Source organism: Typopeltis vanoorti, chromosome 19, assembly GCF_054136105.1.
Source record: "Typopeltis vanoorti isolate ZY-2024b chromosome 19, IOZ_Tvanoo_1.0, whole genome shotgun sequence".
Taxonomy (NCBI): Eukaryota; Metazoa; Arthropoda; class Arachnida; order Uropygi; family Thelyphonidae; genus Typopeltis; species Typopeltis vanoorti.
Window position 1 is genome coordinate 73,095,356 of NC_143567.1, and position 13,501 is coordinate 73,108,856.

Genomic DNA, 13,501 nt, shown 5'->3' on the forward strand with positions numbered 1-13,501 from the left:
TACTCCATCGAGTTGTGCGAGCTCGAGTGGGCAGGGCATTGATCCTTGTCCTAATAAGGTCAATATACTCGAATCCAGGGAGGAGTCTGGTGCCATCCCTTATCCAATCATGCTGGGGAGGCACCAGATATGACTCTTTTAAAGAAGCACCATCAACAGAACAGTGCAGCAGAGATGCCCACCTCTTGTGTTCTGTGGGTGCTGACTCAATTAAGGTACCCTGATAATGGGACTAGCCTTTAGCCTGCCTAAAGTCTTCTTGTATCAACGGGCTATAGAAAGCCTCTCTGCAGATAGGGGAAGAAGATAGTTCTAAATTTGCGATTCTGGACAGCCGCAGGCATGGGATCAGCCATCTAAGTGATGGAACCCCGAGTCCACCATCCTTCACCCTCACGTGGAAATATGCAGTAGGGATGTCAGGCGGCAGTCAGAGCCATGATCTCACAACTGAACGGATAGCCCTGTCCATTCGGGACCGTACCGAGATATATGTCCTACCAAGAACCAACTTGTGGTAAAAGCGAGGTAGGAGATAGTGGGAAAAGGGAAACTGTCTTTGCTGGAGCTTGAGAGGAGCTTTCCTCAAAGAAGCGATCCCAGCTTCTAGGATAGAAGGGACAGAAGACCTTCCCTTTGGGGTGAACATGATACCGAGATATCTCCACTCTTCCAGGATGGTCAAAGCATGCAACGGCCTCCCGTGCAGGGGAAACTCTATAGTCTCGACCTTAAGCTTCTTGTCACGACCAGAGGGAACAAGAGCTAAAGTGCAGGACTTCTCTACATTAATAGAAAGACCTCAAATAGAGAAAAAGTCAACTGCCTGGTCAAGGAGTTCCTGCAAGCCTACCTTAGTAGAGGCTACAAGAATAAGATCATCAGCAAAGGCCATAGCATTAAGGAAGAAACACCTAGAGAGTAGCCTATATGACTAGGAAGAGAGTGAAGAAACTCATCTATGATGCAGTTAAAGAAAAGGAGAGATAGAGGATCACCCTGGCTAACGCCCCCGCACTGCAGGAATAGAAGTCGCACGGTACCCTGTAGTGATAGAGCTACCCAAGTATAGCTCCATAACATAGGAAAGAAAGGGTTCTGGACATCCAGCAATAGACTGCTTGAAGGAGAGCAGGAAGGGAGACACTATCAAAGGCCTTTTGGAGGTTAAGCAACGCCATATATAGAGGCTTGAGGTGGCGCCCGGAATCAGAGAGAAGAGAAGAAAAAAGACATATATTCTCGGCACAGCTGTCTGAAGGGACAAAAGCTCTCTGTCTATAATCATGCTGTACATGTTGCTGAAGTCATTTAACTAAAATTTTATGATAGAGTCTGAGTATCACAGGGGAGATGGTAATAGGTCTAAAGTCTGATGCACAGCTTGAAATTTTTTTCTTAAGAATGAAGATAGTTCTTGAAGCATGTAGGTATGGTGGTATTGCTTTACTGGAAAGGAGAATGTTCAATAAGTCTTGAAGAATCTTCAGCGGCACCTTCCAAAGTCTAGATGCAGGAAAGTCATCAGGACCGGAGGCGGAGAAATTGGAAGAGCTGCTTTAATCTCTTGGATGGAGACAGGCTGGTATATTTGAAGGGCCACAATATCATAGGTTGGTCATCATCAGCAGGGAAGTGTAAAGGTGGAGCAGAAAAGACTATTCTAGAATTTAACAAAATCATCATGTAAGTCTGCTAGAGATGGAGGGGAAGCACTGTCCAGGATGGTTTTGGCACACTGCCCTCTATTCTTTTTATAGAGGGCCTGCATAGCTGCATTCTTCTTCCTCTGCTTCCTATTTGACAAAGCCATTGTAGAACGAGAAGTAGGCTGATGTTGACAAGGCATCAAGTGTTCGGAGAATTCAGCATGGAGGTAGTCATTTAACTGATCTGTGATATCCATTCCCAGAAGGTGAGTCTGGATAAGAGATTTAAGAATTTGATGGTTATATTCTGAAAGAGGAGGATCAAGAGATGATGTCAGTCTGAGAATCAAAGCCTCTTCTTCAACAGCAGGAGTGGCTGGAATACGGAGATATTACCTGTCCCTACCTGTGGCAAATGGGCTGCCAATTCTTGAACTAAGGCTTTGTAACTGGCTTTCCGTCTATGACACTTAATGGCATCCAAAGATCTTGATGGGAACACCTTAAATAAAGCCTCATTGATTTTCTTTATCCCTCGAGTTGTCAATTCGATCTCATGAGAGGCGAGAATCTTTTCTTCAGCAGTCCAACTTGCTTTGATGTGCTCTGTTCTTATTGCAGCGTGCTTCGGCTGGATGTTTCGAGGTGCAATGCACACCAAGGTCGACTGAGGTGGAGAATGCACAATTGCAGACTTGACATATAAAGTGTCTGAGATTGGGAACTCCTTGACCACTGGAACAAGCATGATGAGAACGTGAATAAATGAGTTGATGACAGTCCTTGCAGAGCTTTCTTTTAACTTTCTTCCTGAGGACGCCACTGGGACGGGTGGCAGGATCACCTCCAAACAAGAAACACATCTGGATTCACACCCTACGAGTTTCCTGGCTCCGGCCTATAAGAGTCGGAGCCTTCATCTGATGAGTTATAGGCCAGAGCCAGGAAACTCGTCGAAGTCAGTCACCCGAAGGTGTCCGGGAATTGCCCCTATGAGGCCGCCTACTGCCACACTTGCGAGGTGTCTCAAGGGATGTGCAAGCCAAGACAACAACGCTTCGGATTCCCAGACCTTGCAGACTCGGATCCCCTGTATACCACTTTTTGATATCTGTCAGTCAGCCATCCTCTTATCCATGCTAATATTGTATAAACCAAACCCATTTTCTCCGATTTATGCAACAGTATACCATGCTATATTCTGTCAGAAGCCTTAGCAAAATCCAAAAGTATCATGGCGTATCCATCCCCCCTTGTCTAGTTCGATGGTAACATTGTTATAGAATATGAGCAAGTTGCTAAAACATGACCTTCCCTTAGTAAACCCATGTTGTTCATTCAAAGTAGAGATTCACTGTCAACCCATTTCGGAATGCGGGGCCCTAACCAATTTTTCCAAAATCTTCACCACCACTCCTGAGATACTAATTAGTCGATAGTTGGATACATCGGTCTTTGCACCACCCTTGTGCAATGGAATTGCCATACATTCCTTCCATTCGTGTAGAATCTTCCCTGTTCTGAGACTCATATTAAACATCCTGGTCTAAGGAATGGCCAGTTCAGCTGAACACTTTTAGCACACGTGCTGATAATACATCGGTCCCCATTGCTGAATTCTTATTCAATTTGTGCAACAGCTCTAATACCTTGCCTCACACACCTGCATTTCTTCATCTAGTGATGAAGTAACAGTGAGTTCAGTGTTGCGTTCACCAGGTTGATAGCTTTAAAGAAATGGGCACTCATTAACTGAACAATCTCTTTTGCATCTATAACCCTCATGCCATCTGGATTTAGAGGAATTATTCTTTCATATTCATTCTTTCTTTTACTTGCAGCATATCGACAGAATTCTTGTGGTTTGTCTTTAGTACGCAGAGCCAGTTTGTTTTCATGCTCAGACTTTGCTTTCCATACAACAGATGTGACTATTCTAGCTTGATGCTTATAACGTTAATAACGGACGTCGTCCTTATGCAAACGGTATTCTTTCCACATCGTCCTCTACGAATCTCTTGCTTAATAAGATTACACATCCATTTGACTCCTACTCTGTTTATTCTTCGAACTCTTGGGACACATTTTGATATTGCATCATTTAAGTATTGTTTCAATGCTTCCCATCCACTGTTGATATTCTTTCCATCCAGCAACCGATCCCATTCCACTGAACTCAGTATACTCCTCAGTTGGTCATAATTTCCTGCTTTGTAATTTAGCATGTAACCTTTCCTGAATAGAACATTCATAAACTTAGTCACTTCCCAAGTGAGTACCACATGATTAGTGTCCCCAATTGGAGGCAGAATAGTTATGTCTTTAACTGAAATGCCCTCTGACACAATAATCACATCTCACTCTCTTTGGCCTCTAGTTCGTTTTGTCACATGCTGCTTGAGGAAGTTGTCCTGCAACAGCTCAATAAATGCATTTTCATTCTTCTCATGAGATTCTACTACTACCCAATCAATATTTGGATAATTAAAGTCTCCCGTTGTGATTACTCTTTTCGCACTCATCTTTTCTATTTGGTGATGCATTTCTTCATCACTGTCAACCGATCCACCAGGTCTGTAACAACACCCCACTGTGTAATTAGTTTGTTAGTTCCACCTCACGCCAGATGGCTTCAAACTCACTACCACATGAAATATTGTTAGTAGTATTACTACAATCATAGGTAACTGGATTTAAGTCATCCGATATCATTAGCAGCACTCTCCCTCCTCTTCTGTCCTCTCTATCTTTCCTAAAAATACTGTACGCATGACACTCGATACCAGTTAGTAGGTCTGATTCTAATAGCTAGGTCTCACTAATACCTACAATCTGAGGTCACAACATATTGACTAAAGCAACAAACTCTAGCCATTTGTTTCTGATACTCCTAGCATTCGTGTACAGACATGATAATCTACCTGTTTGTTCTTTTATATTGTCTTGTCTGCAATCTGTCTGACTCAGTTGGACAACTTGCAGATCTCTATTATTTTCTAATGCCTTACACATGTAGACATCTTTACATACGTATGATGTGTCCAAACCGGACAAACACAATCCCGAAATCATTCTCTCCTCGTCAACATTTCCATGACAAAGCCCATTCCCGTCATTAACACAGTTATATGACATTGTTGCTCTTACACTCACATTCAAACCATTTCTCCCATTATAATTTAGTTTCCCAGACTTTGTGTTAGGTCTATACCAGTTATTAGTTTTTCTAGACTCCTGATACCAAACGCATTCAGGTGTAGTCCATCCCTCTTATACAAATCCAATCTTCACTTAAACTCACTCCACACATCCAAATACTCACATCCATTCCTTCTACATAGCCTATGCATTGAACCACTTGCCATCATGGTCCTTCTTTTTAATTCATTTTTATCATAGCGAGGTAAAATACTAACAATTTTTACCTTCTACTCTTCACTCTCTCCTCTTCCAACAACCCTTTCATGTCCTCTCTCATACTGAACTTATTGCCAGTTAAATCGTTCGTACCTAGATCAGACAGGTTGAAGCCTAGGTTAATATCATGGCTTTCAAGATGGCATTAATTTTTTTTATTTTTTTTTTAGGAAGAAGGGTGTCAAAATATGCTGTTGCATGGGGTGACAAAATTCTTAGGGCCGGCCCTGACAACACATGTCAGAAATGTTCAGCAATTTATCAGTGTGGTTAATGATGGCACCTTAGATAATTTTTTGCATATTCACTAATTAAAAAGAAAGAAGTGTTGAAGTAGAGGAGTATTGTAATGAGGATTACAGACATCATAAAGATGTTAGGCAAACAAGCAATTCCTTTTCGAGGTCTCAGAAATGAATCGGCCTACACTCTGGATAATGAGACCCTGAATCATGGCAATTTTTTAGCTACAGTGCCATTGATGGCAAAATATGACCCCATTATGGCAGCTCATGTTCCTGTAGTACAAAAGAAGTCTACACAAAGAATCAAACAATTAGAACAACAAGTAAAGGCCGTGGTGGACTTGTTACATATCTGAGTAAAACAACTATTACCGTGTTAATCAAAATTATGGAGAATATGATAAAAGAAAGGGGCTTTTTGATCTATTGACTGAAACAATACAGCATCTTAAAATTGATCCCAAAAAATGTTTATCTGACAGTACAGATGGAGCTTCAAGCTACCATGGCCAGTATAATGGTTTACAAAGTAAAATTACTGATGTGGCTGATCAACATGTTCATATATGGTGAATTTGGTGATAGCCGAAACAACAAAATGTTGCAATTTGCTCTAGAATTTAGCAACTTTTGTGAAAACATCATACACAAGAATGGCTGTATGGATAGAAGTTGTTGGAAAACATCTGAGATAAGAAAAAATGAAACGATTAAAGCAAATTAGTGAGACAAGATGGTCAAGAAAATCCAATGTAGCAACAACTATATTTGGACATTTTGATTATGCTACTGTCAGTATTTTTGTAAATCTATTCACATTCTTATCAGTGATACAAGATTCAGACAAGTTTCATGCAAAAACAAAACAAGAAGCAAATGTTTTACTTTAAAGTCTTCTAAAGTTTGAAACAATATTGACAGCATTTACTTACTTGTATATATTTGAAACTACATCCCCATTATTAAGTTATTTACAGACAAGTGGTTTAGATATCTTTACTGCATGGAGTTTAATAGATTCAGCTACAACAAAGTTGAAGGAAGAACATTTGATAACGTTCACAGCAAGGCATTGGAAGTAAATAATTGTAATGGCCAGATTTCACAGTTGAAAATCAAACATTGGAAATCGACTCTTTGGAAACAGCATTTCCAGTTAAGAGGCAGAGGAAGAATAAAAGAATGGCAAATGAGCTTATAGATGATGGAAATTCCTCAGATTCTCTAGCTGATTTTTGAGTAAATGTGTTTAACCTAATAATGGACCACATTGTTCAGTCACTAGATTCATGCTTTGTACAACACAAAAAAGTTGTATAAAGATTTATCCTGCTTGAACTCAGCAAAGTTTAAAACTATTGCAGAGAAGGGCCTTGAAGATAAAGCATTGGAAGGTATTATTAAGCTGTCTCCACAAATCAGCAAAGATCAAGTAATATTGGAATTGTTTTCTTTTGCTTCAAACCTTGATGTGCTAAAGCTATTGCTTAATGAATGTGAGAATATGGATTCCAGTTGCAACAAGTGTAAAATTTGTAGCACTTGCCCATTGTGTACTAAACATTCTGGCATCCAACTGACTTCATGACAAGGCATATGATAACCTTTATGAACTTTATAAAGTCATCTGCACACTATCAGTTACTCAAGTCCAATGTGAGAGGACATTTTCAAAGCTAAAGAATCATAGAGACAAGGCTAAAAAATTCACTGTCTGAAGAGAACTTGGAATCATACATGTTGCTATCCATTGAAAAGGAATTGTTGGATGAACTGGATGCAGAAGCAATTATTGACAGATTCACACAATCATATAGTGAATTCAAACGATTGCTCTTAATATAGTGGACTGCATGAAATATGCTTTTTAACTACCTGTTAATGTGTAAAATGTTCAGTACAAGCAAACTATTTAAAAATATCCACCATTTATTTAAAAATTAAAAAAAAAATAATAATAATTTAAAAATTCAATTATAACAATCTGTATTTACATTTAGTATCTACTCTACTGCCAGTAATATGTACAATATATTGACAGCTACCCATGAGCAAATACTTGGGTGTGAATGAAATTATGTTAAAAAAAAAACTAACAGCATATTTTGACGAGACCTCAATAAAGGTCGAAACCGGTCTGGGTAGTGGCCCTTCCCTTAATGCATAACATTATACATATCCACAAGATGTGTTTTGCATTATGGGAGATACTGAGATAGGAGTGATGATAGCTTGGTCCACCTTTGCTCTGAGTTGCCTGGTGTTGCACTACCTTTCCTCAGTCCTGAAGATATTTTCAGGTGCAGACTTTGTTTGCTCACACTTGGATAAAAGATTAAACTAAATTTATTATAATGTACAATATATGTAGACTGTAACTACTAAAAATTATTCATTTATTTCGTACAAATTTTAATTGTACCTTTTTTCCAGTTATGTAGTTTTTGAAAATTTTTATTTATTTCTTATAAAAATTAAATGATAACCTTATAGTTGTGGGTGGGCCCCCTTTGTCTCCTGGCAACCAATATTTTTAGACCCAGTCCACCACTCTCTGTAATGATATTCTCTGTATATTCTTTTAGTGATATTTCATGCAGAGTATACTCTGCATGAAATATCATTATCAACCATAATATAGTCAGTATGACTTTTCTTATTTCTCGTTTATTCTCTCCATGTGAATTTATGCACATCTAGGCAATTGCCTAGGTTCGCCTAATGGTAAAACTGGCCCTGCTTCTGGATATGAAATTCATAATTCACACACACTACAGCATTTGTTCTTAGAGAATCACAAAAACACTTGCAATTTTAGTTGCCTCTTTTTTTCTAAATGATCATAATGGCTGATGCTGGTGTGCATACATGCACGCACACACACATTTCTAAAGATGACCTTAATGTAATAGCTAAAATGTAGAATTTTAATGTTATTATTACATCCATGCTGGGCTATGTTTTTGCACATATGTCACATCTGGTGGGAACTTGCTTGATCGAGTAGCGTGTCCTTTCCACATCGGGTGGGCATTCCACCAGACGTGACATATGGATTAGTCATAAATATGTTCTAGCCATATGCCAGTCCCGAGCCTGGATAAAATTGGGGAAAGCAATGGTGAACTACCCTGTAAAAATCTCAGCAAAAACACTTTGTAGGCAAGCCTACAAAGCCTACATACATCCTTGTTTGTTTGTTTTTCTGGAAGGGAATTTTGGACAGCAGTGCATCTCCCTGTTGTGTCCCAAAAGTCTTCTGTGAGGTTGAGATCTGGGGAATGTGCTGGCTACTTGATTCGATTAATATCCTCAGTCTCCAGAAGTATCTCCACTGCTTGTGCATGATGTGGTGTGACATTATCATCCATAAAAATGAATTCTTCACAACACCAATGAACAATCAAACATGATAGGCTCTTTTTCCAGCATTTGTAGCTTGGTGAGTTCATTGAGCATAATGCCTCCCCACATCATGACCTCAGCACTGCCGTATCTATCCCTTTCATGAACATTCTCATGATGGTAAGCAGTATCACTTTCATGCCAGATCAAATGTCTAGAATCGGAGGAAAGACTAAAACGACTCATCTGTAAAAAGTACATTAGTCCATTGGTGTCTTGTCCAATTTTTATGGATACCACCACCACCACCACCATTGAAAACGTGTTCTACAATGAGCTGCAGACAAAGGGATGCAGGCATATAGGCGTACTTGTCAGAGACGTCTTGCCAAGTTTGTCGAGATATCTGCATACCTGTGCTGGAATGGAGCCGACTTGCAAGCTCAACCGCAGTGATGCATCGATTACTTTTTGCTGTTATAACCAATTTTCTGCTCCTTCATAGAGCAAGGGCGACCTCTTAGCAAACATCTAAGAAATTTGGATACTCACAATGCTATGTGAGTATCCAAATGTATCCAAACTCTCTAGCAATATCAGTAATTCTACAGCCTTCAAGTAATTCTTACACACATGAAATCATCTAGATCAGGGTTTCTCAAACTTTTTCTACGATGGAACACTTCACAAATCCTGAAATGTTCACGGAACACCTTGGTGGTTATTTTGTAATGTATTAATTAAATTATTAATTAATAATTAATTGGTAATTTAGCTTATTTTATTGTTAATTATTAATGATTGGTAATTAATTATTAATTAAACATCGCTTAAACCATTATTAAATTAATTTGTGCTGATTTTCATTGATATATCCCATTCTGATCACCAAAAATTTATAATATTATTATAAGTACTTATGAGTGAATGCAGACTTTTTCTCCTGTGTGCTGGTTTTGTAGGTTAAATATAAATAAAATAAATGAGTAAATCTAAGCGTTAAGAAAAAATAATCATTTATTGTCAAATGTTAATTAGTAAAAACAAAACACATAAAAATAATAAAACGTATATTGCAAATTAAGTTCTTAATGACTCCGAAGTTTTTGGGTCTTTGAATTACAAATTCTTTTGATATCAGGCACAATATTAGAAAGTTGAATTCTCATATTTGGTGTAGCGTCGAATCTGTTCCTGGACTTTGATTTGGTTGCAGCATAATATGAAAATCCTGCCTTGCATAAATATGTCGTTGTAAAAGGAAGTAAAACAAGAATAGCTAGTTTTGACACGCTTGTCCAGAAATCATTTATTGGCAGTTCCTTGTATTTTTGTTTTAAATCAGAGTCACTAATTAAGTCGATTAGATTTTCATAGTCACTTGCACTGAAGTCTGCTGGCTTAGCTGTCACTGTAAATGGATTCAGAACCCAGGAATTGTCCTCACTGGATTTTGGAAAATATTGCAAAAGGGTTGATTGCAAGTCATGCAAGTGTTCTAAAAATTACGTTAGATACTTCTTCATTTACTTTAGAATTTATTTCAGTCAAAAATTCATGCAAGGTGGGAAAACAATCAAAATTAATTTGTTCAACTGTAGAAATCCAGAATTGCAACTTCCTATCAAAAGATGCAATTTTATCTCTTGTATTAAAAATTGTAATATTCTTTCCTTGATAAGTTAATTTCATTGCACTTTGTAAAAAATATCTGCCAGATATGCAAGACTCATCAACCATGAAGAATTTCTTAATAATTCAATAAAATCTTGTCCTAAATTATGTGACATCAAGAAGACCATTAACTCACTACGAAGTTCATAAAGCCTCAATAATGCTTTTCCTCTGGATAGCCATCTCACTTCAATATGTAATAAAAGTGCGTTATGTGCACTACCCATTTCATCACACAAAATTTTAAATAATCTGGATTGAGGTGGTCAAGATTTTACATAATCGATCATTTTTACGGCTTCATCCAAAATAGTTTTTAAATATGTAGGAATTCTTTTTGTTACTAGTGCTTGTCTATGCAAAACACAATGACTTTTGGTGGCTCTTGTAGCTGCTTGCAGGATACGTGTTACAACTCCCTTCATCTTTCCTACCATTTCTTGAGCACCATCTGTACAAATATCAATACACTTCTCCCGACCGATTTCCTGTTTTGTAATATAATTATTAATATAGTTGAATATATCTTCTCCGGTAGTTTTTTCTTGTAGATATTCGCACATGAGTAAATCTTCTTCAATACTTTTATCAAATATGTAACGAACAATCACTAGTAATACATAGAGTCCTGCGACATCTGTAGATTCATCCATATACAATGAATATTCACTGCAGTCTAAGTCGATGAATTAGCTCTTTTTCTATGTCAGCAGAAAGATCTTTTATGTGCCGTGAAACAGTATTATTTGATAATTATACTGCATCTATTTGTTTAGCAACCTGCTCGTTTAACATGCACGATACAATGTCTTTCACACAAGGCTCAATGAGCGTCTCACCAATTGTATGAGCTTCACCATGAAGTGCAATGAGGATAACTCATGCGAAAAGACTCCTCTGTTGCATTTTCAGTTCTAGCAATTGTAGCCATTTAAAGTTTAGATTTTTCTAGCGAGTCACGTCATAATTATCAGTCTTAAAAAAAGTATATCTTTTCCTTTGTAATTGGTGTGTTTCGTTTCGAAGTGCCTACGAAATTTAGCTGGAGACAAAGAACTGTTTACTAGTATTTTATTACACAAAACATCAGGAGCATGTGTATTGCCAATACACGTAAATCCATAATTTAAATAACTTTCATGGTACTTCCGTTTTGGTCTGTTCTTAGATGACTCTTGTTCTTTAATATTAGTGTTTAAAGAAACCACAGTTTGCAATTCCATATCTTCTCCAATCATACGAATAGATGTGTCAGCAAAAGTACTTGCTCCTCCTTGTGTTAAAGTTCCTGTCTTTAAACAAGAATCCATGGGTATTTTTTCAATAATATTCACATTCCAAAATTTGTCAGAGCTATAATAAAAACAAATAGAATTGTGTTGTAAAGGTAACTTTAGTGTGAAAAACAAGAAGATTATAAATAAGAAATGTCGAATAATATAAAAGTGAATGAATAATGCAAAATAGTAAAAAAAAGACTACAACACATAAAAGTAAATATGAATTGTTAACAATACTTGTAAGAAAAGTACTAAACCTTATCAAATAATGTCAAAGCAATTGTAATAAGAATAATTTGATAAAATGTTCAGTAACAAAAATTAAACAGTTCGAAATAAATCAGATATTAATTATAAAATTAGTTAAAAAAGTAAGAAGAATTCTTTTTTTAAAAGTCACCTCGCCTACTCCCTGTATACAGGAATAAAAAGGCGTTAGCTGATTTTTTTTTTTCCGAGGGCCCGGTCCCAAGAAATTTACTCGTAAATACCTTTCCAAATTTTTTTAAAGTTCATACATTAACATATGTATTAATAATCAATTATGGCATAATCATAAAGAGTATTAGTATACTTATGTATACAGTGTGGCATGCTGACAAATATAAATTACATTTAAATTAGTTAACAATCACTGGACTAATGAAATGTTGTAGCATACGGTAGTTTCTTCAGGCAAACATCATTAAATTAATTTGTGCTGATTTTCATTGACATATCCCATTCTGATCACCAAATATATTTATAATATTATTATAAGTACTTATGAATGAATGCAGACTTTTTCTCATAGTAGTGTGTGTGTGCTGGTTGTTTTCCCCCTCCTTTTGTACATCCTGGAGATCTTTGTAGGCTTGAAGTGGATGACTCACTATATGTTCCATCACAAACACCTTCAATAAGAGATTTCTTAATACCAAAATTAAACAAAGTGCCTTGTCTATTATTCATATTAATTTTAACTCTGTATTCCTATTACTTTTAAAAAAAATCACGGCACTCCGGTTTCAGAACAAGCACTTACACACTGCAATACGAACTTGCGAAGAAAGTATTCAGTAGTAATAGATTTGAGAACCGGATATAGACTACCTTGATCTTCAATTTCAGTGGAAAAATTTTCTTTATACTTCCTTGCTGATTGGTCACTGATATTTGCAACGCAGATGTTATTTCGTTCAGTTTTGAGAACACGCCGCCCATTGTTGTAATCGGCTTGCAGGCAATTTTTATGATCGGTCATAAACGGCGGTATTCTCTTTCCCGATTGTTGAAAGATTTCGATGTGTGAAAATTAACAATAATTCATGAATACTTCCATGTTTAAAAATATGCTGCTTGGTCACTGACATTTCCAACACAGATGTCATTTCCTTCAGTTTTGAGAACAGAAGATATGACACCAATTGTTTAATGGGCTTGCAGGCAATTTTTATGACCCATCATAAACAGCGTTATTCCCTTTCCCAAATGTTGAAACATTTCGATGTGTGAAAATTAACAGTACACAGATGTCATTAGGTGTTCTGGGTCTAAGCTTTTCGACATATTCACGAATATTATTCTCCTCAGAATATTTTTACTATAAAATATTTATTCATGAAAAATGCTTAGAAAACTAAAATGACAAATTTCAGAACTTCTTGCGGAACACCTATTCACCTTCTGCAGAACACAGTTTGAGAAACCATGATCTAGATGATGTTTTTGAGACATTACAATTTGCTTAGTGCAATTTTTTGCCTTTTATCCCATTTAGTCCCAACATATAACCCATTTGCTTTCGATTCAACAATTTGAATGTTTACCCACTTTCTACTCGAAATCGCCAGTTATACAAATTGCCACAAGCTGATTCATCTGAATTTGCAGTTGTAATTTTCAGAAATAA

The 13,501-nt window shown here is 37.0% G+C and overlaps 1 protein-coding gene across 1 annotated transcript in view; it reads left to right on the forward strand.

The window, feature by feature from the left end:
* LOC150096245 (recQ-mediated genome instability protein 1-like) overlaps positions 1–13,501 on the forward strand; it is a 115,965-nt gene that overhangs the window by 52,173 nt on the left and 50,291 nt on the right. The window lies entirely within an intron of this gene.